Genomic DNA, 25871 nt, shown 5'->3' with positions numbered 1-25871 from the left:
TATATTTTTCAGAAAAGTAAAAGAGATGTGTACTAGAAATAAAGAAGTTTAAGAACACACTGGTCTTCCAAGAAAAATTTTCACTACTTTACACTCAGTATGTCTGCTTTTTTACTACACACACATTCTTACCTGTTCTAGTTTACACTGAAGAAAGGGAAATTATATATATATATATATTTATATTATATATATTAATATATATAATATTTTTATTATTTATCGAATCCCTGCTATGTAGCAGGCAGTTTCACATACAGCTTCTAATTCTAATAATACTACATAGTAATATTACCCTCATTTTATATATTAAAAGATTGAGACAACTGAGAGGTTAAGTGACTCGCCAAAGGTCTCATAGCTGGTCATCTACGGAGAGAGGATTCAACCCCAGGTGGTCATATCCCAGTGTGCTAGGTTTGGCTTTAAAATGTAACTGAGACAGCCTTTCCTGGATTCAGTGATGGATATCGGAAACCTTCATATTACTGCTCTATCTTTACCCTACTACTTATATTATTATATTTATATTTATTTCTCAATTTTGCATTTCCTAGGCAGTGGCTAACATATAGTGTTTTCTCACTTATTTAACAGGTCATAATTTGCATTCTTCTCTTTTGTAACTGTGCTGAATTTGAGATTTTATTCTTACCTTTTCCTCTGCAATCTGTAGCGAGGAAAGAAACAAATGGATCTAACACTACCCGTGGTGTCATAAGCTCCGTGAGTGGTCAGCCGATGGGGTCAGCCGAGGGATCCTCCAGCCGACGTATATGGCCTTTTTTTTTTTTTTGACCAATACTGACAGATCCAGAGGGGGCATCTGGTCTAGCATGTGTCCATCAGGAGTTTGAACAGTTTGATATGAGAATCATAAAAACTGAGAGTTGATAAAGCTCTGATCATGTTCACTTTAATAGTCTCACTATTAAGACCATAAATCCCTCCGGCGTGGCTTCCTGAAACAGCCCCAGCTCCTATTCTTCCATTCGTTTGATTTTAAAACTCTTTTTCTGGTTTCCATGAGATTTGCATCATTTTTTTTTTCTTCCAAACTAGAATTTTCTATTGCTTGCCGTTAAAACAGGTTTATTCTAATATGGTCATAATTTTATAGGCTGTCAAAAGCCCACACGAAAGAGAGATTCCTCCAAATTAGAAACGTCCATAATGGAAAGGACAGCCCACCAGCAGACTCAAGACCTGCATGTTTTATGGTAATATCTTTATTGGGTGTTATGTGTATTAGTTCCCCATTGCTACTATAACAAATCACCACAAGCTTAGTGGTTACAACAATGCAAATTTTTATTTTTACGGTTCTGTGGTAAGAGAATCAAGGGTCCAGCAAGGCTAAGTTTCTTCCGGAAGCTTCAGGAGAGAAATTCACTTTCCTGTTTTATCCAGTTTTCGGAGTTTGCTTACATTCTTTAAATGATGGTCACATCCTCCATCTCCAAAGTATACCATTCCAACTACTGGTTTTATCTTTACATCTGTTTTTTTTTTTTTTTCCCTGACTTTGATCCTCTTGCCTCTCCCTTCTAAGAACCTTTATGATTACATTGGATCCACCTCAACATCGTTCATTGACTCACAACGGTAATGTCCCTCTAACCATATAAGGCAATATGTTCACAGGGTTCAGAGCTTCAGATGTGGACAGCTTTTGGAACCATTTGGCGTACCACATCATAAAGTGTAGAGTCTTATGGTGTTGGCAAAAGGACTGCTGACAGTGACATTTTGTGTTGCCTCTCTCAAGACATCAGCAAACCTCATTAGATCAGTAAGGCTTCTTCAGATTCACGAACCAGAAAAGGCTCTGACTTCTATGTATTCCCGTAAACTCTAAGAGGGAACTGGCTAATGCCACAAAATACACAATTTTTCTATTATTCCATGTGACAAAATATCTTCTCTTCCTGACCTCTTTTACAAAAAAAAAAAAAAAAAAAAAAAAAATTGGAAAGATCAAAGAGGTTGAGAATCTGGCAATTAGTATACTTAAGTTAGTTTTTATTTTTAATTGACCACTAACATTTTGAAAGAAAGGCTGGATTTGGAGAAGGAAAAATAAGTAAAATGGCATCAAATTGTAAATCAGTTGACAAGAATTTATACACCAGTCGATAGTACAGGCTCTTATGAATAGTTAATTTTAGTCACATTTTAATAATGTTTTTGCTGTCCTCCAAAGGCCAGATTCATTTAAGACCCATCCAACATTAGTCATATCATAAACTGCTTCTACAATATTGAAAGAATAATATCAACCCTGTAAGTTAATACCGGAGGGATGATCACATGCCTTGGTTTTAATAAACATAGTTTGGAGTTAAAACGTTGTTTTTATTTTTATTTTTAAAGGAAAATGTATTTTGGATCTTTGCTTGAATGAAAACGAGTATCGAATGCCATTTGAAGTTTGGTGAACACAAGTAATTAAGGCCCAGATGCTCTGCTTGACCCCCGGCCTGCAAACTGTCAAGCACCCAGACTGTCAACACTCGTTCACGGCAACCCTGATCAGAGAGGTGCCTCACCCCAGGTTTTTAATACCTACGATTGTCAATCACTACAAACAGACACTCTGCACGAGTGACCCCTGTGAAGCAGAATTAGCTCTGACAGGTTTGATAATGGTGAAACGTCGCAGGGCGTGCCACGGCCCCTGCGATGAGCACCCACTCTTTAACCCCCAACACTGTTAAACACGGAAGCGACACTTCTCTCCGACTTCTCCTGCCCTCATCCAGTGCAGAGGGACTCTGGAGGCCATGCTCTAATTCGGAGACAAAGTCCCTTTTAACCATCCAAATACATATCTTAAAATCTAATAACATTTTCCTCAATAAGCACCTCTGTGTGAGGCAGTGGAAAAGAACATGAGATTTATAAGATACAGTAAACTAAGGTCCTTTTTCCAGCTTTTTTTTTTTATCTCGTGTTTTATACAGGTTATTTAACTTTTTGAGTTTCAGGTGCCATATAATAGTTTTACGAATACTACTTAATTGTTGGTATTTACGAGCATTTCCTCAATATAGTTACAGTTCCAACGGCATTAGCTAATATTCCTCGGAACAATCTTATGAAGTATATACTATTATTACTAACGTTTATCAACAGAGAAACTGAGGCTTAGACAAGTTAAATAAATTATCCATGGTCTTATTAATAGAAAGATAATGACGCTCACTCCAAAAAGTTTAACTTCAACTGAGATTCAAGGCAATGACTTTCACAAAATTTTAAACTTAAAATTTGATTTTGAAATTTGAGGAAGCATGGCACATTGCACAGCACACTTGATGTGGCTATGAATTACCTGCGTCTCAGTCCTTGCTCTGCCGATTACTATGACTATGGTATTAGACACATTATTTAACCTCAAGTATCATCACTATGCGCACTTGTAAAATGAAAATAAATATTTAAGATTTTCTGTGTGAATTAAATGAGTTAATGTATATGAACACTGAGTAAAATGCATGACACAGAGCAGGAGGAAATCAATTATCATCTCTCCTTTTTTTTTTTTTTTTTTTTATTCCAGGGAATATGGGAGAATGTAAATGTCGAAGACATTATTCAAAATCTTGTCTTTACCTCTTAATAATTCAGTGGAGAAATTACTTAAACATGTTTTGCCATCAGAGTGATGGGGATGATGATTTAGGGTGTGGAAAACATTAAATTAGGCAAAATTATTAGGTACTAAATCAGTATTGGGGTGGATTACGAACTTAACAAATCGCGTTCTCTTCTCTTTCAAAGTAACACCTTTAGCCTGCCATGCAAAGAACTGTTTAGTAGTGGATAACAAGGCTATCTGCAGATACAAATAGGGACTAGAAATACTTTCCTCTTAAGGTGACAAATTTATACTGAGCACCTACTTTGTGCAATCCTGTGGTGCTCTGAAATGACATTTCATAGTGAACAAGACAGACCAATTTCACCGAACTTAAATTCGTGGTGGGAAACACAACGAATCTGTACACAATTAGTGCGAGACGTCCTAAGAAGAAGAGCAAAAAGAAAATACGACCGTGTGACACTTAAAAAAGGGAAGAAAGCTGGCCATGCAAAGCAGGAAAGAGTATCCAAGCTGGAGGGGGCAAGAAAAAGAGCTTCATGTGGCAAAAATTACCTAGAAGGTGACTCATGTCTTTTGAAATCAACTCTCTCCAGAAAAAATTTACATAAAAATGCACTGATTTTACATATATTATTTGATATTACTGACAATATATTTTTAAAATATACTTCATAATTGCTTCCAGAAAATTTACTTTTGGTTCTAAATAATTGGTTTTACTCATTAAAAAGAAAAACCTATTGCATTTTCACATAAATGACAGTGTGAATTCATATTTTTAAATCAGCTTTTTTCCCTTTTTGCTTTTTTTTCATTTTTTGCCTTTTCCCTTTCTCTCACCGTAACTTGTTTTCATTTTTTTCATATTTTCTTTTTGTTTCTACCATCTTATATAAAGATGTATTATATATAAAATTTCCAGAGTTTTGTCATTACAAAAATTTTGAAGTAACAGGCATGCACATACACAGATATTTTAAAGCTAGTTTAAAGTTCCTCCTGGAAGATTATTCATGCCTGATTATTCAGTCTAATGTTTTTTATTATTTTATTAATAGCAGTTTCCTAAAATGGCTGCTATACCTCACATTTCCAGAAGCAATGAATGAAAGAAGAGCTCTCTTATCTGCATCGCTGGCAGTAGCAGAGATGAGCCATTTTTAGACTTTGTTTTTTTGTTTGTTTTTTTGTTTTTGTTTTTGCCTCTTTGATAAGCAAATGTGATACCTTAAGGTTGCTTTTCTTTTACTTCCTTGATTACCACTAAGTTTGGGCCTCTCCTCAGATTTGAAAATTTGGATTTGCTACTCTGTGAAACGCTATCATATTTTTCTCTTCATGTTTTCTTTCATCTGGTTTTCTTCTTATTAATGTTTATGTACTTATATTTTATATGATCCATACTGCCAATATTTTCCCTAAGTCTATTGTTTCTCTATTGACTTAATTTATGAAACCTTCTCCATGCAAATTTGATTTTTATATTACAAACAGAGGTTTCAGAAATTCCTTACCTAATTTTACATTTAATTAACTAGGTTTTCTTATATTCTTATAACATTTATAGTATTATAATTTTTACATGTAAATCCTTAATTTATCATATATTGTATATACTGTAGAATGAGGCCTACCTAAATCTAGCTTTCTTCCAGATGCCTATCCATTTGAGTCAGCATCATTTATTGAATGATAAATCTTACTGGCACTGACTCAAAGTATCATTATATATTAATTCCTTACATACACAAGGATTTCCAGATTCTCTTTGAAGCATAGTTTGAGGAGACTGCTATTTGTCAGTACCATAGTGAAAAAGAAGAGAATGGTATTCAATAAATTTGGATAAGAAGATAAAGCCAGATCACACAGAGTCTTGTAGACTCTTCTCAAATAAATTAGGAGTGAGAAAGTTAATTTAGTGAAAAAAATAATGTCTAGTGTGGGTGGTTGATATGGGAGAAAGATAGTGGAAGGAAGGAGACCTGTTTTAAAAGGCCAGTTCGTGGATCCAAGAAAAAGGTAATGTGGCAGAGGAGCTGGAGAAGAAAGAACTCTAAATATTGGGGTCGCTGGGTAGTCATTAATTATCTAGGGTAATGCAGACAACCCAAATGTAACTGATGCTGGACCACAGTGAGCTGGACCACAGGGAACACACTGCACCTTTCCAGGGTGCTGAAAGAAATAAATGCTAGTTACCTGATACTTAATCAAAAATCAAAACAAAACAAAACAAAACAAAACTCCTTCTACTTCAGCATTACTTGTTGATGATATTTCTAATTTATATGCATCACCTTTCCTGAGATAGTTAAGTTCAGTTTATTGAGGGTAATTGAATCTTTGAAGATTCAGAACCCAGTAATGCTTCAGGGACATCATTCTCAACATTGATCCTCATTTTATGGGCATAGATCAGACTGAAACTTAAGTGAATATTTGTAAAACTCTGCAAATTGTGTTTTTACCAAAGCCCTGATATCGATCTAGTGTATTATTTGTCTTTTAGGTTATTCGAATTTTTTTCACTAAAAAGCTAAGGGTGTAACAATTTTGATTAAAGTTTCAAGCGCATTATAATGCATCAGAGGATACATATTTTTCTTTCTTAAGATAAATTTATTACTACATTTTTCTAATTGGTTCAATGTAACAGTAATTGCAGTGTGGAGACTTTAGTAAGGGTTCAGAGGAGGAAGAGAGAAGAAACAGAGTTTGTTTAGACATTAACAGAATGATATAAATTTGGGCCAGAGAAGAGAAAAAACCTAAATCCTATCTTATACCAGTCAGTCACTCTCTTACAGTTTACAAAAGAGGCATATATTACTATTGGGCTGAGTCTCCAAAACCAAGTATGGGGATTTAATGAGCTTCAGGGGTAGAAATGGAAAACTCTTTTTGCTTCAACACCAAGGTGTCCCTAGGTCTAGACTGCAACTTCAGAACAGCCTGCCCCTTCTCCTTTCATATCCATGGTCAGACGTTCCTCTTCCAGCAGCAAGGATGAGCAACCCCAGAGCACATCCATCCTCACGAAGTGGAGAGAGGTCAGCTCTGTGGGGCGAAGGTGTCCAGCCCTCAAACTTAAAGATTTTTAGGATCGAGACAATGCACATGGCAGTGATCTTCAGGGAAATCCACCCTGGCTGCTCACAGTGACCAGGGGATTAGCCGCATCATATTCCTTCAGATTCACAGCAGAGAAAAAGAGACAAGAGAGAAAGACAGAGAGACAGATGCCAAGAGTAAGATGAAAAAACTTGAGAAATGAGAGGGAGGATCCCAATCCACTTCATCACTCTGCATTTACTAAAAATTGAGAGAAAAAGAGAGAAAAAGCCACCTAGTCCCCAATACAGACTACCCCTCCGGCTAATGATATGCCACAACAAAAAGTGGTCTAATTAGTGTCCTTTGATCGATCCAATTAGCGCTTTTCTTTGGTGGTGGCAGAGTGTGATGGGTGTTGTGATAATTGGCAGAGAAGGAGTAAGAAGCAGAAACTTTAAACTCTTTTCTCTTTAAAGCCAACAGTATACATCTTACTAAAGAATGGTACACTTTTATCTCAGAACGCAATACCCTTGGAACAAATGCACAGAATTAGGGCAGGCGTTTCAAGGAGCAATGAGAGCACAAGAGACACCACTTAGCTAACCTGGTGGATTACGGCAAGCCTGGAGATCGGATGCCCCAGAAAGATTATCAGCATGTTCCATACCCTTTATTGAAATAAACAAAAGTGTACTTTATATTAGTTAGGGATCTGCGGCTGCACATTTAAAGCCATGCCTTCATGCTCTTCTGAATGTCATTTAGGAAAGAGAGGAGTGTGGATACGGAAAGGGAGGAAAAGGAACATGTGAAGTAGGCCATGAGTAGACAGGAGTGGAGACAAATGGGAAGACGACTGGAATAGCAGAGGGGACCCCACAAAGGAGCAAAGAAAGGGGAGGAATGCGAATGCTTCGCAGCACTGCTCTCCCCTGGAAGGGCAGGGGAAGAAACAGAGTTTGTTTAGACATTAACAGAATGTTAATGTCTACCCCGGGAGGTGAGCCTGCCAGGGGCCGATTCTTCATCTCTTCATCGGCTACATGGAGGCTGCGCACAGCTGTGACCTGAGCGCCTTCTCCTGCCGCTGAGGCCAGCCACTGATGACGTGCTATTCATCAGGGCCCAGCAATCGGCCAACTGCCAGTTCAACATTTTTTTCTGAAGCGAAGCTCTAGAACCCAAGCATTGGTAATGGCTTAACATGGCTCTTCCCGTTAAGAAGTTTTGTTTTCAAAGGAGTCATTATTGAGTAATCACTGCATCGAGGTCTACTTATGGAAAAGACTAACAAATGAACAAAATGATGGACTTTCATCAAGGGAAGAAGCTATACTATAAATTCGATCTCCTCATTCTTACATATTTAAAAAAAATATTTTAGTATTTACATTTAGAATATTAAAGTAATATAACCATAGTGTAGGAAATTTGAAAAAATATTTTGAAAGTATGAAGAAAAACACACGCAAATTTCTCTTGTTCTTCAAGATAATCTGTTTCTATTTTTAAGTTCTTGTTACTTAATACCATGGTGCCGCCAGAAGTTTATACTGACTTTTACTCCCTTTTCTTGTATGAGAGAGAAAAGAATTAATTTACCTGATCTATTTCAATGTCTGTCCCTTCCCTTCCTCTCCATTGCTGCTTTCATTTAATTATCTCTCTATTAATTAAGCTCATAGTTGCCTCCATACTTCTTCTAGGTAAAGGCAAGGAGAATTCCTTCTTCAAATCTGAGTCTCTGCAGCGTATTGTTAACATAGCTTTTAGAACATATGCCTCAAATCTGTGCTTCCTACCTTGACAGGCAGCCACTACCTCTTAACTCAACTCACTAGTTAGTGTACTTCATTTGCTTGTGCATGTACTTTGCATGTATTTAATTGTCTATGTCTCAGAAGGGTATGTATTAGATGGGAAGAAAAACTTACGGGTTATTCTGTTAACATCTTTTAAAGATGAGAAACTATATGCCACAACTTGAGAACTGTCTTGACAACTTCTGCTTTAATAATCCCAATAATATCAACTCCGTTTGACAAGATAGTTCTTACTTTTGAATGTGTCTAATTTTCAAAATTTAAAATAAAAACTTCTTCATTAAACAGAAAATGTATTTCTCTACTTGAGTTAATTATGCTATGTAGAACACACCTTGTTCTCCCTTCCATTAAAAATAATAATAATAACTCTGTCAAGAGATTTCTAACACCTAAGTCTTACCTTTAAATACAAGTTAAGGAATCCGGTACCCTCGACTGCTTCTCATAAGACTCTCAGCATTCTCTGCATTACCCGAGCTAGCATTGTTTAGATTCACTCTAATTTTAATGTCTCTCTTAAAATACAACACCATAACCAAGCAATGATATTTAAATGTATTCTGATCATCATCAAAATCTAAAAAGTTAATAAATTTCAATTTGGCACAAATTGTTCTTAGAATGGTCACAATATTTCCTTGTGTTCACAGCTTTATTTTCTAGGCAGTCATAAAACATTTACTAAAAAATTCTTTCTATGTTTTTCTCATGGATATATTTAACATTTGCATTCATATTAGTGATTTGCATTGTTCGGTCTTATTGAAGAAGGGCTACATTTATTTCCCATGGCATTACCCAATGTTTTGTACGACAGCATTAAAAAAGACTGTGCTTTTGATGATAATATTTTATATATTCAAAGGGAGCATCAAACATATAATAGTTGAAGATACATTGTGTAATAAATGAGACCAAAGAAAACAACTTCTAGCCCTTCTTTTATCAATAACTTGTAGTGTAATGTTGGTTGCAGTGTCTAACTTATGAGTTTAAATAATCTAATTTGAAAAATTAACATAATACCTCTCTCCTAAACAAAACCTGTGATTATGATGATGTTCACAGAATATAAGGTAAGAAGGCTTTGAAAGCCATAAAGTGCTGTAAGAGGTGCAAAATAACATACTAGATTCTCCTGCATTGTCCACAGAATGACTCCCGCACTCTCATGACACACAGGAAATATGACCCCAATTTATGGGTGATATTTAGCTTTATTTCTCTTTTGACATTCACAGGTAAAATTTTCCACACTGATAGATACTAATTTTTTTAAATGTTATATTTTTTTTTTCAGTGCCTAGGAAATCGGCAATGGATCAGGCTAATGTTTAAGTGTTAGGCATGACATTTGAAGTTAAAAATCCTGCCCAATTTCTTTAAACTTCTAATTACTTAAATAATTCTAGATTCATAGGAAATTACAAAACTGTAGAGAGAGAGGTCCCATGTGCCCTTCATCCAATTTCCCCCTTTGTAACAAGTTCAGTAACTGAGGTACAATATCAAAACCAAGAAATGGGCACTGATAAGAATTCACAGAATTTAGTGTTTGGCACAATTTTATCTCTCGTGCAGATTCATGTAACCTCTACTGCAATCGACATATTGAACTGTTCCATCTCCAAGGCATCACTGTTCTACCCTTTATAATAGCTACACCTATGCTTTCCTCCTTCCATAACACCTGGAAACCATTAAACTGATTTCACGACTTTCTATTAAGCTACAGCAATCAAGACATTTTGGTACTGGCAAAAGAACAGACATATAGTTCAATAGAATGGAGCCAGAAATAGAGCCACACAAATATAATCAGACGAACAAACAAAATTCAATGGAAAAGAGATAAACTTTTCAATAAACAAAACACTGAAATGACTGTCCATGTTAAAAAATTACCTTAAACACAGATCTCACATCTTGTACAGAAATTAACTCTAAATGGACATGTAAATGTAAATGTAAAATACACAAACATCGATCTTCTACAAGAAAATATACGAGGAAATGTAGATGGTCTTGGATTCGGTGATGAGTTTTTGGGTACAACACTGAAAGGACAATTAAAAAAGGAGACAAGTGATGTTAAACTTTACTAAAATCAAAAACTTCTGCTCTGAGAAAGACACTGATAAGAGAATGAAAAGACAAGCCACAAACTAGGAAAAAATATTTGCAAAACTTATCTTGTAAAGGACTTGCGAGCAAAATATGCAAAAAAAAAAAAAAATCCTTAAAACTCAGTAATAAAAATAAATCCAAATAAAAATTATGCAAGAGATCTACAGAGACAAGTCACCAAAGATATAAAAAATGACAAGAGCTCCGATTTCTTTCATCCAAGTTTTGTAGTTTTTCACAGATAAATTGCATACATATTATATTCTTACCTAAGTATTTCGGTTTTATGGTGTTATTTTAAATGGTATTTTTAAAAGTTAAAATTGTTTATATTAAAAAAAGTTGTGTTATGTTTTTGACTTTTGTCCTGTAAGCTCAATACAGTCCCCATGAGGTCTTTGGCCAGTCCTCAGGATTTTTGTAATAAACAATTATGTCATCTGAAAACAAAAAACAGTTTTATTTCTTCCTTCTCAATAAGCATAGGTTTTATTTATTTTTCTGCATTAGCTAGAACTTCCAGTATTATGTCAATCAAATAGAAGTGTTGAAAAAGGACATCCTAGCCTTGTTCCTAATCTTAGGGCCAAAACATTCAGTTTCTCATTATTAAGTATGATGTTAACGTAAGTTTCTTTGTATATGCTTTATCAAATGGAGGATGATTCCTTTTATTCCTAGTTTTTTGAGACTTTTTATTACAATGGGGATTGGATTTTGTCAAATGCTTTTTTTTCCTTACTGATGTTGCATAATTTTTTTATTTTACATGTTGATATGGTAAATTCATTGATCGATTTTCAAATGTAGGATCGGCTTTATAATCTTACTCATCACAGTTTAAAACTATCATATATATGTTTATAGGCAATATTGGTCTGTGGTTTTCCTTTTTTTCAATGCCTTAATCTGGTGTTGGGATTAACACAATGCTGGGCCCACGGAATGAGTTAGGAAGTGTTTCTCTTCCTGTTTTTTGGAAGAGATTATAGAGAACTAGTATCATTTCTTCCCTAAGTCTTGGTAGAATTCACCAGTGAAACCTATATGTCTTGTGATTTTTTTTGAAATATTAAGCAATATTGATTTGATTTCTTTAGTAGATGCAGTTCTATTCAGGTTATTTCTCCTTGTGTTAGTACTGGTAGTCTGTGTCCTTCAAAAAATTGGTCTATTTATCCAAGTTCTCGAATGGGGTCACAGAATTGTTTATAATATTCTTTTATTATGCTTTTAATGTCCATTAGATCAGTGAGGGTTATCAACTTTATCGATCTTTTCGAGGAATCAGCTTTTTATTTGTTTGATTTTCTGTATTGTTTTTCTGTTTTCGGTATCCTTAATTTCTGTTCTAGTTTTTATTTTTCCTTTTCTTTTGCTTACTTTAAATTGCTCTTTAGTTTCCTAAGGTGGAAGTTCTGGTAATCTATTTTAGATCTTTATTCTCTTCTAATATTTGTACCGAATACAATAAACCTCCCACTAAGCACCACTTTTGCTCATCTCATAAATTTTGACAGCTGTATTTTTATTTTTATTCAGTGTAAAATATTTTTAAACTCTTCTAGAGATTTCTTCTTTGACACCTGAGCTTTTACAAGTATGTTGCCCGATGGTCAAATACTTAGGGATTTTCCAACTAACTTTTTATTGGTTTCTTTTTTTAAACTCCATTGTGATCTGAGAGCATACTTCATATGATTTTTATTCTTTTAGATTTCCTAAGCTGTATTTTATGGCTCAGAATATGTCCAATGTTGGTGAACATTTCATGAGAACTTGAGCAGAATGTGTATTCTGATGTTGGAATACTCAATAAATGCCAATTAGATTAAGATGACTAATAGTGCTATCGAGGTCAGTTATATCTTTACTGTTTTTTCTACCTGCTTGATTTATTAGTTACTGGAAGAGGAACATTTTACGTTATAATTCTAATAGTAAAGTGTCTGTTTCTCTTTTCACTTCTGTGTTTTGCTTTATATATTTTGATGTTCTGTTGTTGGATATACACATGTTTAGGATCATTATGCCTTCCTTGGGAATTGACCCCTTTTCATTATATAATACCTCATTTAACCTCTGATTTCTTAGTCCAGCTTTCTTTTGATTAATTGTAGCATGGTATATCTTTCACTAGCTTTTTATGTTTAGCCTACATATGTTTTTGCTTTTAATGTGGAATTGTTGTAGACAACATAGAGTTGATTCTCTTTTTAAATCCACTGTAACATCCTCTTCACACCATTCTTATTTAAAATGATTATTTAGTTAGATTAATATCTGCCATATCTGTAACTGTGTTGTATCAATTTCACTTGTTCTTTTTTTTTTTAAACTAAAAATTCTTTTTCTACTTTCTCATGTTTCAATTGAGCTTTCTTTGTTGAAAGCTGGATATGGTGTATAGGGTAATAGAGACTGAAGTAAATAGGGTCTTAGGATTTATTTTAATCTAGGAATTGTTAAACTAGGATTGGGGCTGTGGTTAATGTTTGCTTAGCTGTCTGTTCCAAAGTTTCAAATTCTTCTACTGTCTTTTTTTTTTTTTTCATCTCTTCTCTTGACTTTGGGCTTTCCTAAGTACTCTTCCTCAGACTGTCTAGTTCTTGCAGTTTGTCATTTGTAACCCTCTGTTATTATACTGGAGCCCAGTTGGTGTGTCAGTAAGATGTGGGGGGAAATGCCCTTTAACTTGATTATTAAAATTCAGTCTCTGGTGCCCTCTATCTCTGGGTAAGTGTTTCTCCATTGGTACCCCTTCTTCCCCACTCAGCTCAGACAGGAAACTGGGAGGGGCTGGTTTGGGAGGGATTCCCTCACAGGGAATGAGGCTAGTCTGCTAAAATGTTTTTCTCTGGAGAATAGGCCTTTGTTATAGAAAACATTCTAGACATGTTTTACCTGCCAGAGACAAGAGGGGACCTTGGATTTTCACTTGAGGACCTGGTGGGGTTCCTGGACATAAACCCCACATAAGTGTGAAGTTTCTCTAAAACTGCCACTCGCAGGAATTTGATTTTCATGCTGGTTCACAATCAGCCTCCAACAATTTGTCAAATTACCACTTTGATGTTCTTACTGTGTTATGGCTCTGGAGGCTCCTACTCTAAGGAAGCAGAACCCATCTGTGACACTCCACATTCACCTTCCTCCCCAAAGTTCCAGAAGGAAATGTGCTCCACAACTTTGTTTCTCTGGTGGGCACAAGAGAAGCAGTTGATTTTCACTTCATTCAGTGATCTGTTCCGTTTTGTTTTGTTTTGTCATCTTCTTGTAATGACGGAGGGAAATTTCCAAGCTCTTTTCACATCACAACAGAATCCAGAATTCTCATCCTACCCAATCTTCGACAGCATATCTGACTCATACAATTTTTTATACGTTAACATAGTTAGTGAACAGCTATCAGTAGTATCCTCGTTATGAGTATTGCACGCCCTTTTCACATACCAGTTTGCAACCAGAAAGACCCTCAGGTGAGATTAACAAACAAACCTCCCAAAACTTGTATAATCATTGTTTAGAGAAGAAAAGTTAAATTCTGAATTTTATTTTATTTGTTTAAGTTTTAAAGCCTTATTTGAGACTTGTGATAAGTCTGCATGTTCTTATTTGAAATTGTTTATTATGCACCAGTACTGTATTAGCTTTGGTGCCTTGGGCTGCTTAAAGTGGTTGTTTGGGGCAAATGTTAATGACACCAAGGTCACAGGTTTAATCCCCATATGAGTCAATTATCTTTCCAAGTGGCACTGCCATGGTTTGTTCTCCTTTCACAAACTCTAGTCTGGAATGTTGCAAATGGGCATTATTGCTCACTGAGCAGATGCAATTAAAGAACATGAATGGGATTACTTTTAGGGAAAGGGAATTCAGTGTACGCATAGTCTAGTAAGGAAACCAGTAGTCCCAGAATCTTATAATGACAGGGCTTTTAATATCTATGCTTTTTCAGACCTGTAATTATTTTTAGACTATCCTTTCAAGCAATAGATGACCAGAACATGAAATGTCATGAAACATCCAGTATGAAAGATACACATTCATAAACTTGGTAGATAAGCATACACATTGCGGGGAGATAAAATGACATTCAACATGCAAAAAAAAATGGGTTTTAGAAATCTACTCCAAAAAAGTTCCATTTATGACTTTTGTATTATCAGTTGTGCAAATATAGTATATAAATTTTATAGCAATTAGTACGCTTTAAGCCGAAAATGTTCTTTTATTATTTCATTTAAGAAAAAAAAAAAAAAAAAGGCCCATGATCTTAAACTTACTTCTCATCTGGATATCTCATAAGAAATATTGAGTTAACAAAGACAAGCTACTCAACATAAACTACTGCTTCTGTTTTGTTAAGTACTCTATTTATAATCTCTAATGACAAGTATTTGCTTAACCTCTCCCTCTCAGCTCATTTCTTTTCTCATTCTGTAAACATTTTTAAATTGCTGTTATTTTATACCATCGCTACATATTGCCTCTGTCTTTACATCCTTTTCTAATTCTGTTATTCGGTTTCCACTAAAACTGTCTACTAATGTGTGCTACAGTTCTCGGGTCCATTATGTCTCCCCATTGCTATCCAATGACCATACCCTCACTTCATTGGCTCTACTTTTACGACAAGTGACAGCACCTACAATGACCAAATGCCAAGGACCTTTTCAGTCCTCCTCCCACTTGACCACTGTGAGGCCTTTGATACCGTCAGCTGCTTCCTGAGACCTTTTGCTCTATTAACTTTAATGGCACCACTCTTTCCAAGATCCCTTCTGCTTCGCTAACCATTCTTTCTCAGTCTTCTTTGCTGGCTCCGATTTCTCTGCTTGTCCTTGATGTACCTCTTTTCTCTCCAGCATCTTTACCTTTGGGCTCTTCTCTCCCTAGTCAAAAAGGTCTCTGAGTAATCTTGACTACTTTCATGCCTCCGACTCCTGCTTTTATAGTTGTCTGGATCCCAAATTTGCATCATAAATCCATCCCTGCCTTCAAGTCCATAAACAGGACAGATAGAACATGAATAATGCCTCAGTTGTGTCCACTGTTCCTGCCACCATGTCACAAACAGATCAGTTGTGTTTCAACTGGACTTCCTCTGCTCGTCTGGTGTCTGGTGTCTCCTTTCTAATTGCTTCTGCTATCACCGCAGTGCAGACCCTACCACAGCCTGATTTATAATAATAAGTTTCTAAATAGTGTTTGCCTCCAGTCTTGCACGATCCATCTGGCTTTTACTGCCAGATTGATTTTTCTAAAATGCAAATCTAATCACGTTTGTTCCTGATTAAAACCCTTTAATGGTTCCCTGTTTACCACAGGATAAATAAAAACTTCTTGGTATGATACATGAGTCTCTCCTTGATCTGGCCCCTGTGCTATAACTCCAGATTCCTTGCTTCACATTCCTTTCTTTGCCCATGCCAGATCCCCTATAGTGTCCCTACTATGACAGACTGTTTCAGGCACTTGGGTCTGAGTTTGGTGTCTCTCAGAAATTAATCTCCGAATACCTCACACCCAACCTCAACACAAATACATAAATACACATACTCTCTCTATCTCAATCTCTCAATCTCTCTCTCTCTCTCTTCTCGATCCAAAATGCCCAGTGGACAATTACTCATTGCCTAAAACTTAGATTAAATATCATCTTTTTTTTTTCTACAAACGTTTCTGACATCTCCTACTTTGTAAATAATTTTTTTTTAATAAACCCTATGTTTTCAATTTATATTTCTAAGTCTAACTTCCTAACTGGTTTTTAAGTTCCTTAGTGATAGATTTCATATTTATCTCAGTATTCCCAGAATATAGCATAGTTCCTGGAAAATAGATAGGCCTCTAAAATATCCGAACTGAAGTTTCTATTACTTTGTAAAATTAGGCTCATAGAAAGCAAATATTTTCCTAACTGCAAATTTAAAAGGATACCTCTATTCAAATAAGCATATAAAAACTGAGAAGCACCTCAGGCAGTTATTAAGAAAAAACAGATATGCTTGTCGGCCTCATGGAATCCAAAGTGAAGCTGGACAGAAAGAGGAAGAGGATTTTAAAACACCAGAAGATGCCCTACCTCTCAGAGCTTGCTACAGCTGAATTCTCTTGGATCCAGACATTGTATCCAAAAATAAGATTATGTGAAAGTAAGACAAAAAGAGTATTCTATTTTAATTATAATTGATAGCAAACTGCTTTTCTGTCTTTTTATTCAACTTTAGCAAAATATCTTAGAATTACGTCATTGAGGGAACACAAGAGGAGGAATGGCAGAATAAATACATTTCTTAAGAAAGGTATAAGCTTGAAAGTTGTGTTTCATCCCAAGGAAAGGTAAGAATAGGCAAAGAAAATCCTTATATATGTTCAAACATCGACGCCGCTCCTAAATTCTCATTGTTATCCTTGCTCCTGGTAGGTGAAGTTGTATCAGATTCGACTAAGTTTTAATTTTGAAAAAAAAAAAAAAAAAGTCAATGAATAAAATAAAATTCAGATAATAAAATGAAATTATGGATTTTCTACAAGGGATATATAAGTCATCTATATATTTACACAGGCCATATAATTGACTATTAACTGTATCTGATAGCTTTTATACAGTTTCCCAACTTTGATCTGGATGCACATTTTCAGATCTACACAAATAGACTGACTTGAGAATGAAAAATGAACTACGATTTACTCTGATAAATTAAACACTGCCGTGTATTTGTCAATAGCTTGGAACGCCTTCACAAAGCAGTCTGCTTTGTCAGCAAGTAGTGGTTTATTGCTATTCCCTTCTAATTTCCCATGGGCGACTGCGAATTTGAGATTACAGCAGAAAAAGCCATCAGGTGTCACACTGTCCATCTTCCTCTTCAGCTATTGCCTTAGTCCTCATTAACCTGCTCACCTGTCTTGGGGAGAAACTATACCTTACCGCTCAGACGTTCAGGATGTGAAAGATTTTTTAAAAATATTACCCACAGAAATGCCTAGAGAAAGTCCCCTTTATTACTTTATATTATACTTTATCAACATTACCCATTGGATGAAAATTTCAAGAAATATGTCTGCCTCATGGGAGGTAGTATGAGTGAAAAGGTATATTTCGCTTTAACTTCCTATTTTTCACCTGAATGTGGATGAAAGCAAACACACATAGAAAAAGAATGCTCACTTGGATGAGGTTGGAAACAAAGAGAAAGGGAGGGACTTCATGTAGCATGATCATAAATGAGCCAGAGCCAGAAAACTTTTGCCGAGAAGTGCAGAGGTCATAATTAGAGAATGTAATGCTTAAAGAATGACTCAGCAGTTCACAGAATTGTCTCTGGTCTCCACCTAATAACCACTCAAAACCTATGATGCAGGATATGATTTTTGTTTTTTATATCCAGGTAACATAAAGGGTCTATTGTGAGTTAAATTCAGTTTTCTGAGTCATACTGCTTTCTCATTTTGTATTGGTCAGTGAATTAACTGAATACAGAGAAGATTAAATTCTATAGGATAGATAATAGAATACAAATACTTCTCAAGGGCAGAATTCTCAAAGTGGGGTAAGGTACACCCAAGTTGATATTTAAGATGCAAAACGATCCAAGGGCAAAGCATAAATAACTTATAAATTCTATTTACATGTAACTGATTCTCAATTAACTTAAAATATTAAACTTACCTAAACTTAATTTTTAACAACTATCCAGAAGTTCTATTTGAAGGCAGTGACACTACACTTAATTTTTAACAACTATCCAGAAGTTCTATTTGAAGGCAGTGACACTACGACTTTTAAAATAACAAATGCATTTATTTATTTATAAACATATGTACATACACCTATATATATATATATATATATACACACACACATATATGCAAAATTATATAATACAATTTTTTTTTGAAAGAATGTGTTAGCTGGCAGAAAAATATATCATATTGCTTAAGAGGATGGTCTTTGCATTCAGGGGAATCTCTGTTTACCAGGACAATCTGGATTTTAATCCTAGCTATGGTATTTACAAACTGTCACTTTGGAAAAATAATTTAATCTCCTTCTGCTTAAGTTTCTTTCTTCCTTTATGTTTTTTAAATTGTTTGAGTAATACCCATATCATGGGACTGTTCTGAGAATGAAGTAAAATAACATATATAGAAACATTTAGCATAATGTTTGGCACACAGAAAGAAGTTAAGAAATCACAGATGTATTGAACTGTTATGCAAAGCATTTTTTAAACCGAAAAAACTATTCATTAGATAGAGTACAGGTAAATTACTCAGTTGCCTATAGAATTATGCTGGCCACTGAAATGGAGGGCCATGAAGTCCTACACACATCAAACACAGAGGCCACATATTAGTCTCTCAACTTCCTGTTTTAAAAAAGGAAATTATATCAAACATCAAAGGATATATATGAACACTGTAATACCAGAGTTTGATGGCAAAATAGCATATGTCAAATAGATGTTGTTCTAGATAATCCAGTGAGTGTAGTTTATTTCTTAGCTAAAGCCTGTTTTATTCTTGCTTTAGAATAAAACCAGTTGACTAGTGATTAAAAAGAACGGTTGAATATTAGCAAGATTGATACTGTTTCTTTCATTAAAAGTTATATTTAGTTTTTATGAAGGATATTATAAAATGATTATAAAGTATGCAAATGTATTCTATTTTAGAGAGAAACTTCCTTCTGCGTTCCCTTATTTTCCTCTTTCTGTTCTTTTATATAGAAAAAGTGAGGTGAGACTGTTCACATGGTGCTAGCTTTTATCACTGCTTAGACTAATGAAATAGATGATCAACTGCTTTCCTTGACTCAATACCACATAGAGTTCTTTCTATGAAGGAGCAGGCAGCATGATTTTTTGTAAATACACAATAAGCTATCGCACCCTGCTTACCATTTCAAAGAAATAAAATCTAAACTGTGCTGTGGGTCTTACACAAATAGACTCTGTCAATTTTTGATACCATTGGGCACCTTCTTCCCCATTTTTAACGCTATCCAATAATACGTGGGTCATCTAAATCTCAATTATCCCACCTCAAGGCCTTTGCCCCTACTCTTACCTCCCTAGAATTCTTCTCTAAGGACTTCTGAGTTAATGGCTCTTTCCCTCTTACAGATAACCATTCATATCAGGCCTCAGAGAGGCTCCTCTACCTAGACACACTGCTTTGTGTATTTTCTTCATAGGATTTATCAGAGTCTCTAATTATCTTTTGAATTTATATTTTGGTCATTGTCTAATACCGAATATCTAAATAACAAAATAACTTGTCTTATGAGAATGAAAACTCCAAGACTGAACCTGAGTGCTTTTTACCACTGTATCTCAAACAATGTGGCAATGTGTGACATGCAAGAGAAATCTGATATATGATTGTTGAATGACTAAATAGATGCCTTGTTGACATACTACATGAGCGAGAGAAAAATATGCTAGTCTAGAGAATCCAAATTCTAAGTATAATTACTCAGATGAAAAAATTATAGTGTGTGTATTATATATAAGAAGAGAGTCGGAATTATTAACCTTCTTTCAAGGCATGGGAAAAAAAAGTCTATGCAATTTATAGATTATGAAGAAGGTTACTTGATGAGAAGCATGAAAAGAAAAAAAAAAGAATCCATGAATAAAGGGAAGCCTAGGCAAATATTTCAAAAGATATAGGGTCATGGTAGTTAATTTTATGCATCAGCTTCAGTGGGCCATATATATGCTTATACTAAATACTGTTTTTTGTTTGTGGATATTGTCTTTGAGAGTATTTCCAGATGAGATTAGCATTTGAATTATGGACTCAGTAGACTGTCTTTCCCAGTATGGTCGGGCATCATTCCATCCATTAAGGGCCTGAAAAGAACGAAACGTGAAGGAAGGAGGAGGTGTACCCTTTTTTCTGCCTCCATGATCGAGAGGGGGACACCTTAACTTCTCTGGACTTTGACTGGGATTTAAAGCCTGGGCTTCCCTGGTCTCTAGGCAGTCACACGTGGACTAAATTACATCACTAGCTTTTCTGGGTCTTCAAGTTGTAGATAGCAGACTGTGAGGATTCTCCATAAACAAATGAGACAAATCCTAACAATAAAGCTCCTATTGGTGCCATTTCTCTGAAGAACCCTGATTAATAAATATAAGGGTAAAAGTTATAACGGACTCTGTGTTAATGAATCTAAAAAGATGGAGGAAAATACATATAACCGTTATAGTTACTTAGAGTTCAACCAGTTATTTTGACAATGAGAACAAAAGCAAAGGGAAAAAAATGTTCCAAACAATATTGGTAAGATTATTCTGACAAAAAATAGTGTAGAAAATAATAAATCAGGACCAAGTTTATGTTTGTGAATGTTTAAGGTCAGGAGGACAATATAGGTATTTATGATCCTGAAAATAGTAATTGAAATAGAAAAATAAATAATGCAAAATTTTAAATATAATATGCTATGTAATTTTACGTATTATTTAATATAAAATAATTTTAATGTACAGGATTTAAAATGTTCAGAAAACAAATCATTTGTTTTTCTGGGATGGGTTTGAGGAAAGAGGACCTCAAGAAAACACTTTTTTAACTCACTCAGTATACATTTAGGTAACAACTAGCTGCCTGCATCTTACACACTTAACAGTAATCCCTTATACCAGAATTCAACAATTCAATAATTTATTGATGATTTTTATATATAACCAAAGCACACATTCAGATTCATGAACTGATAGGAAAGATCACAAAATAAACAATTTATGTCATTGATTTGCCAAGCCAATTTATGAAACTGAAAGTGTACAGTCGTAGACTCTAATTATTGTTTCAATATAGTTAATCCAAAACTCAAAATCTTCAGTCTCATATATTGACTATTCTGACAGATAGTAATTTAATTTGATTGCTTGATCTGTTCTTAAATATTCTGAAATTACACACATGCACAAACACTACAAATTTTTACCTGTTTTTAGCCTCATATGATATTAATATAAACACATACATGCAGTACACAAATTCTCTTCCCTCCCTCTCTCTCCCTCTATATAAGTGCCCCCCCCCCCACACACACACCACATGTAAACTATAATATCTTTCTGTGGACCCTCTTTCTAAGAGTCATTAAATTTAACAATTTAACTAGTTTTATTCCTCCCTAAATAAATAAATAAGTGTAATTGTTAACAGCATTGTATCCTGGTCATGGGCTCAACACTAAATGCATCACAGTGATACCAGGAAAAAAAACATGAAAACAAAAAGAAAACTATAAACTTTGGCACTACATAAATCACTGCGTACATAATTATGACTGGGTCTGAAGTGCACGAACACAAACCAAACAAAAATTATACATGGCCTCCATAGTTTAATCTGTTTCATTTAATCTATGCTTCTTTAATCACTGTTAATTCAACTAACAACATATTACCCAAGGGTTCGCTCTAGAACTGGATGTATATTTCAAACCAATCCATTTCCTCACGACCATGCCTACCACTTGTCTGATTTGGGATCAGCTCTATGTCAGAGACAAACTTTTCTTAAACATTATTCTTTCCTTATCTTTGTGGCTGAATATTTGGGCTATATTTATATCCTTTTACTGTCACCAAAACAGTTTTCTCTCATACTAAATCTAGAAATTCTAGATTCTGTAATGTAATCAACTCGTTTGCAATATGGAGAAAGGAGCCATGTTTAAATATATATAAGGAGTTAAACACAATGCTACAGCAACTAGTTAAAATATACAACCAAATTTATAAGTTGTTTTTGCTTACTAATCCCAAAGACTTGTCTCATTTGTTTTTCTATGGAGACTTCTGAATTGATTGACAAGTAAACACAACCTTTTTCATTTGTTAAAATTCCAACTGAAGTGTCCTATGATAGATGATTAGATAAAGAAGTTGTGGTACATATATACAATGGAATATTACTCAGCCATATGAAGAGATGAAATACTGCCATTTGCAACAACATGGATGGACCTCGAGACAATCATGTGAGCAAAATAAGCCAGAAAGAAAAAGCTGACAATCATATGATATGACTTATATGTGGGATATAAAACTATAAGCAATAAATGAACAACACAAACAGAGACTCATGGATACGGACTATAGACTAGTGGTTACCAGGGGGTAGGTGGTGGGATAGGAGTGGGGAGGTAGACAGGGTAAAGGGAGTCAAATATAGAGGGTTGGGGGAGGGTGAAGTGCATAAATGGGATCAAATATATGGTAGTTGAAGGCAATTGGACTTTAGGTAGTAAACACACAATATAATATATAGACGTCAAATTACAATGTACCCCTGAAAATTACATGATTGTATTAACCAATGTTACCCCCGATAAACTTTTTTTTAAGTTAAAAAAGTAATTCCAAACAATTGCTACATCATAGCATAGCACTAGGACTAATAAATGCTAAAATAGATTTATAATCAATATATAATCAGATGCCATGCTAATGTATATTTTATATATAAATGTGGTATTGTGAAATCATGATAAATATAGACATGCATTTTTCTATAACATAGAAACAAACAGAAGATTTATGCTAAACTATGCGATACCTTCGGTGCAGGTCATATTAAAATGAAATGAGTTTTTATCACTTCCCAACCAAACTCATTACTCCATTAAGGTAGATCAAATTGCTTATCCTGACAGAGATTTTTTACCAATTAACTGTAGAATAAGCTGACAAAAATGAAGGACTGGGAAATACCTTGAAGTTTACTGAGACATCTTTGTTAAATACAAAGGTCTGTAGCATAAATACTCCCAAGAAAATTGTTTCTGAAATATGTTATAGATGCTACATGAGGTAATGATTATATTCTGACAAAGCAAGAAATTTTAGTAATTCTGTAGTGGAACTTAAGGTGACCTTGAAACGAGCCTACGTAAACCATTCGATAAAATTCAGGTTTTCTGACATTCCTTACTCTTACCACAATTTGACATCAAGTTGCATCAAGTCAAATGAAACTGTGAACAGTCATCCTTCAAACATTAAATTCCATCTTTTTTTCCTGCCTCCCAGGGCATGAAACCGCCGCCTTCACCTTACTGTTTGTAGGTTTCTTTGCCAGGTTGCAAGTGGGGATTGATGCCCTCTGACTCTCACAGCACTTCAGATTTTATTATATCTGTAATAGTCCTCACATGACAAATATTTCTCTATTCGGGTCTAACAAAGTTAGTGAAGAGCATCAGGATTAAATGTTTCCAAGACTTAATTTGTTTTAAGTTTTCCCGCATGCGGCTTAGTAGACAGCTTCTGAAATGGCAACTCCAGAGCTGATTCTCCGAATCCCAAGAGGAAGTTTGTGCAGCATCTGCAGTCTAAATTATGTTGGCTCCACCAAGCTCCATGCCCTTTACAAAATGATTGCCTGATGTGTGGCTACTTGATTTTATCAAACAAGTACTTCTGTTTTCTGGAACCTTTCAAATGGCAATGGGTCTCCAGGACCTAAAAGCACTTAATAAACTAAAATTCTACATTAGTCCCAGGTTTTCCGAAGCTCATGATTTTGTTTTTTAAGCCCTAAAAATAACAGTGCCTAAGTGCAAAATATCTACATTCAAGGTAACTTTGAAAAGCTGAATGTGTGTGAAGTAAATACTGGAAAGGATTCACCTAGATAAGTTGGTGATAATGCTTCAGAAAGGCTGTTCCGTGTCTACGTGCCTGATGGATGCAAATCAAATTCCTTGACCTTAGAAGAGTGATCATAAAATGTAATCAAAGTTGCCAGATCGAAAGGTGCTCGCAATGGTTCGCTAGGCAGCCGCATCAATGCTGTAGAGTATCATGACTGCTGACACAGGTCACAATTCAGGAAAACAAGATGAAAACCTTTTGCTTTTAAAAGAAATATGGTCAAGTTTCAGGAAAAGAATGACAGCTATATTTATATGGCCTCCGACCTCAAGGAACTCCAGGCAATTTGCAGATTTTTTAATGCAATTAACCTCCAGAGTATTCTTGTTACATATGTTTCAAAGCTTGGTGCAAGTACTATCATAACACTTTTCAGAACGACAAGTCTGAAGGGTTAGCATATCTAGTGACTGGACTCAAGGTTACAAACAGAGTATTAGCATAGGTTTTTAAGTATGATTCTATTTCTTCCTTATAGGAAATTAAAAATATTTTCAGCACTGGAGAGAAAGGCTCTCTAAACATACTAGTGAACAAAAAGAGCACTCCACAATGTGATAAGCAATTAGTAACACACTTGACAAGTGTGTATATTCTAAATTACGAATTCTTCAAAAGATTACGTAAATGTGTCTACTCTCTTAGAAACTACATTCATTTAAATCTGATGCCTTTAATTTGGAATTTCTGTCTGAATGATTCTAGCCAGGCTGAAGTGTTTGTGTGTGTGTGTGTGTGTGTGTGTGTGTGTGTAAGATCTTTGAAAAGAGGTTTTATTAAATACATTTATTGTATGTATACAGTTTTATAACCACACTTCCTTCTACCGCCCACAAAATACGAAGGATTACATCAGAAAGAGGCTAAATTACAGGTTATATTTTTAAATATTTTTTTAGACTTTAATGGAGGATGCTGTGTGTAATTTCCCAGGGGAGCTGTAATCCATCAAGTTTATTGAATGAGATATCGAAGAGCCCCTATAGCAGGGAAGAGGAGGCAAATGTGGCAGTGAGGCCAACACCGGTTCTTTCCCAAAAAAGACAAAAGTCAAAGAATTCCTGTTGCTAGCCTCTTACCTATTCTCAATTTAAGTCAAGAAGCCAACAGTTTTGTTGTCGTTGAGCATCACGAATCAGAAAATATCCTATAAATTAAAAATATAAAAAGAATTAGGCAAGGCCAGTGTCCTCAAAGAAAATAAGTATAAAACAATCGATTACAATGTAGTTTTAAGTACTATAATGAGAAAAGAGATAGATAATAGATAATGTCATGGACTAAAATGGGTCCCCTCAAATTAGTATACTGAACACTAAACCCCAGTGTGACCTTATTTGGAGATGCCTCTTTTAAGGAGGTAATTAGGTCAAATGAGGTTATTAAGTATTAAACGAGGGTTCTAATCTTACAGGACTGGTGTCTTTATAAGCAGAGAAAGATACACCAGAGATTTCTTTCTATACATACAAAGAAAATGCCATGCGAGGACAGAGCAAGAAAGTGGCCATTTGTAAGCCAGGAAAAAAGGTGTCCCCAGAAACCAATCCAGATGCCACTTAG

This window comes from Rousettus aegyptiacus, unplaced genomic scaffold (assembly GCF_014176215.1).
Source record: "Rousettus aegyptiacus isolate mRouAeg1 unplaced genomic scaffold, mRouAeg1.p scaffold_m13_p_11, whole genome shotgun sequence".
In the NCBI taxonomy this organism is placed as follows: domain Eukaryota; kingdom Metazoa; phylum Chordata; class Mammalia; order Chiroptera; family Pteropodidae; genus Rousettus; species Rousettus aegyptiacus.
This window is presented reverse-complemented; position numbering follows the sequence as displayed.